This window comes from Peromyscus maniculatus, chromosome 1, assembly GCF_049852395.1.
Source record: "Peromyscus maniculatus bairdii isolate BWxNUB_F1_BW_parent chromosome 1, HU_Pman_BW_mat_3.1, whole genome shotgun sequence".
NCBI classification, from domain to species: domain Eukaryota; kingdom Metazoa; phylum Chordata; class Mammalia; order Rodentia; family Cricetidae; genus Peromyscus; species Peromyscus maniculatus.
Window position 1 is genome coordinate 138936566 of NC_134852.1, and position 4240 is coordinate 138940805.

The following is a 4240-nucleotide window of genomic DNA, read 5'->3' on the forward strand; positions in this document are numbered from 1 at the left end:
GATGTAGTTAAGGGAGGTGTTTAGGGGAGGTGGTTAGGGGAGGTAGTTAGGGGAGGTAGTTAGGGGAGGTGGTTAGGCAATGGCAGGGGAGGAGGTTGTATTTTGAAGTCCGGGTCTTTCTCATTGCCTAAGGTGGACATGAACTCTCCATCCTCCTGACTCAGCCTCCAGTAGCTTTTATTTTCTTTGTGTGTGTGTGTGTGCGCGCGCTTGCGCGTGTGTGCGCGCGTGCGCGCACGCGCCACATATGTGAGGTTATTTGTGGAGACCAGAAAAGGGTATTGGAGCCCCTAGAGCTGGATTTACAGGAGATTGTGGGACCTCAGTGTAGGTGCTGGGAACCAAACGCGGGTCCCCGGGAAGAGCAGGAAGCACACTTAGCCACTGAACCATCACTCCAGCGCCACCAGCAGAGTTCAGGCATCCAGCATTGCACCCTGCAACGACGCCCCGTCTGTTAAAGCCAACTGGGCAGTCTCCCCCTGCCCTTGAGCTGCTGACCACACTTCAGATAAACCTTAACCTCCCTGCCAACACCAGAGTCACACCACCATCCTGCCCCCGCAGGCTCACTCAGGTCTCTTCTGCCAGCCCCAACTTGACTGGAGATCAGCCCCATGTCACTGTGTGACTCTCTACCTAATTTGTCCCGTCGAGACCACAAGCTGCACCCTCCTCGGGACAACACCCAGATGCACGCCTGCTCACCCCCTCTTCCCTTTTCCCTTCTCAAAAAACAAACGGAGGTGAGAGAGATGGGCTCAGTGGTTGAGAATACTTTTTTACAGGACCTACATTCAGTTCCTGGCTCACAACAACTGCCTGCAGCTCCAGCTCCAGGGGGCTACCCTTTCTTGGCCGCCACCATAGCATACACACATTCACATAAAAGTAAATCTGTAGTCCATATGGTGGTGACCACCTTTAATCCCAGCACTGAGGAGGCCAAAGTAGGCAGATGTCTATGTGTTTGAGCCTAGCCTGGTCTAGATAGAGAGCTCTAGGCTAGCCAAGGCTACAAAGTGAGATCCCCATCTCAAACCAAACCAAACCCACACAAACAAACTGAAAAAGAAACCCCAGCATTCACAGTTACAGCACCTGGTTCCTTGGTTCCTGCCATTTTTTTTCCCCCCAGGGAAGAATGTAGAGAGCAAACTAGCATAACAGAATGGTCTGTGATTAAAAGCCAGATGTTTGTTCCAGGGTGTACCTGCCACAGGAGGTCAGAGAGTTCAGGACAGCTGTGCTGGAGCACACATAGACTTCAGTTTTTAATGACAAACAGATGCAATGTCAGAGAGACAGTCTGAAATGCAGTAGCTAGACCATATTGATTTCCCCCTCCACCTCCACCAGGGTGTATTTATAGAACCTATCATGAGTCTCCATAGCATAGCCAGCCCAGGCATCTCCTCTCCCCGGGTCTGCACCGACACTTTCCCAGGTCCTGCCTCCCACCTAGGCACTCTTCTGATGCCCTTGCCTTCCTCTCCGAGGCTGCCCACTGTGGAAGCGGCCCCTGGGAGGGAGTGGCTGGAGAAGGTGTGCCTGGCTGTGTGCACTCTCCTCTGATAGCATCAAAGGCAAACAAATACCATCTGAAATGATCAATGTTCTGCATACATCTGAGAGAACCGGCTGTTCTCAATGCCAGCTCATGTTCCATTAGAAATGTATTAAATCATCCAGGCACTGAAATCTTTTGGGTGACATTTTCATTTAAAAAAAAAAAAATCATCGTTGGGTTTGAACCCCCTGTCTGTGACCTGAAGTATGATTCAGGACAGCTGGGACCCGTCATTAATAGGTTGATGTAGACTCTTCCATGGTAGCTGCTCATTGTCTTGGCATTGAGAAAAATCACATACCCATAGCTATGCTTCTCAATTACAGCCTTTTCGTGTAACTTGGCGACTAGTGGGACTGTACCATTGACTCATTCACTTTATGTACTGAGTGCCAGATTAATAGCGTGGGCTTATGAGTCAATTGCTGAAACTCAGATCCCACCTCCACCAATCCAGGCTCCATGCAAGCATCTCCAAACCCAAGCTGCCTCCTCCGTGGAAAGGAAATCGCATGCATGCTGCCTAGTCGTGGAGCCCCTGGGAGCACTGCTGCCGTTTGTGTCCCCTGTGACCCTGGCAGGCCTTGAGGTTTTCATCCTCCTGCCTCAGCCTCCTAAGCATCTGGGGTCGAAGGCTTCTGTCACAGGTCTGGCCCAGCTCGGGAGCCTTAGGAAGGAGACTGTGACGTGAAGATCATTGAGCAGGAGCCAGTCCAGAACCCTCTTAGGAGCAGCCCAGACACAGACTGAGCTCTGGTGCAGTTCTAAAGAAAACAGCAGCCAAACCCAGAGGGTGCAGGAGCTGGGGTGGCTCGTTAGCCCTGTCCTGGAGGTGGATCTAGGGAGGCTGGGTAGAATGGCCCTCGGTGGATCAGTTCATTGGATACAGGCTATCTCAGAAGGAAGGTTGACCTTGGACAAGGTGGTTTTCTTCACTTAGACTAGTCCCCAAACATTGATCTACATGACAGTGAGTGAGTCATTAAACATCTCTAAGCCTATTTCCTCATCCACAAAAGGTTTTTAAAAGAATTCCTATCTCACCGGGCATGGTGGTGCACACCTATAATCCCATCACTCGCGACAGTCAGATCTCCGAAGGTTTGAGGTCAAATAGGATCCTGGTCTACTTACCACATTGCAGGACAGCTAGGGCTACACAGAGAGGCCCAATCTCAAAACAAAGAAACAAAAGGTTTGTGTTCTTTCAGCACTGTTGGCAGAGAAATGGGACAGGTCCTGATCTCCTCTTGCAGCACTTCATTGCTGGAAGGAGATCTAAGCGCCATATCACAGCTTCCACCGCAAAGATCAAATGTGGTAGTCCACGTAAAGTCATTAACGTAGGGCCTGACATACAGTAATTGCCCAACAAGCGGTAGCCATTACAATTCTTGTTGCCTTAATAACTATTATTTACCGCGCACTGTGCCCGGGGACAAGGTGGGAGGTGCTGGAGTTAGGAGCTTTTGCTAGTCTCATAGAGGACCAGGTTCATTTCCCACAAGGAAGCTGGAAACCATTGCAACTACAGTTACAAAGACTCCAGCACCCTCTGCAGACCTCTGCAGGCCTCTGCAGGCACTGTACACATGGGTGTACATACATGCATGCAGGCAAAACACTCATACATGTAAAATAAATCAATCTTTCTTCTTAAAAAAAAAAAAAAAAAAGGACAGAGCTAGGCTCGGTGGTGCACAGCTTTCATCCCAGGACTTGGGAGGCCGAGACCTGCAGAGCTCTGTGAGTTGGAGGCCAGACTGGTCTACGTACTGAGTTAAATGACAGCCTGGGCTACATAGATAGACCATGTCTTTAAAAAATTCATTTTTCATTGTCTTCAATAAACATTGGTCTTTATTCTTTTATAGAAGATGGACTCTGGACCCAGTCCTGTCCTGGGTAGGTCCATGTATAAAGAAACAAAAGACAGACACTGACCAGTGAATCTGAAGAGTCTAGACCTTCCAATGAGATTTTCAGTACACCCCCATTTGGGCTTGCACATTAGTTCCGGATGTGTTTGGTAACAGAGTCAGTCCCTGAAGCCTAGCCACGTCAGTACTTACACTTAAGCTTTGGGACTTCAAGGCTGGTAAGATGGTCTCTGGAAGTAAAAATCACTCATTGGAAATGTCTGGCAGAACCCTCTAGCATTTGAAACAGAATAAAAATCTGAGGGGAAGAAGAGGCCAGAAGATGGTATCTTTGAAGGATCCAGAACGTTCTCTGAATCTGAGTGGGAAATTGGGCTCAGTTTAGTTCAAGGTGTTTCTGATGTGAGGGAGTGAGTCTGCGTGCCTAAGAACCTGAACTGGACCCCACAAACGTTCTCTTTTTGGAATGACCTGGGCACTAGGAAGGCAATGGGATTAGGAGTTGATTGCCATTTAAACAAACAGAATTGCAGGGTTTTGGTTTGATCCTTATTTTTCCGAATCAGAGTCCACCTTTACCATTAGAAACAAAATCAAACAACAAACCCACTCCAAACCCCAGAGAATATAAACTTTAAGGCCAGTCACTGTAAGAAAGTGTCTATACTAGAGAAGGCCAAGAGCATAAGGCCATCACTTCTTTCCTTTGTTCTTCAGGTTTCCAAAGCGGGCAGGTGAGTTTCACTGCACTTTTTTTTTGTGACGTCAGATCAGCATTCCAGAACTCCTC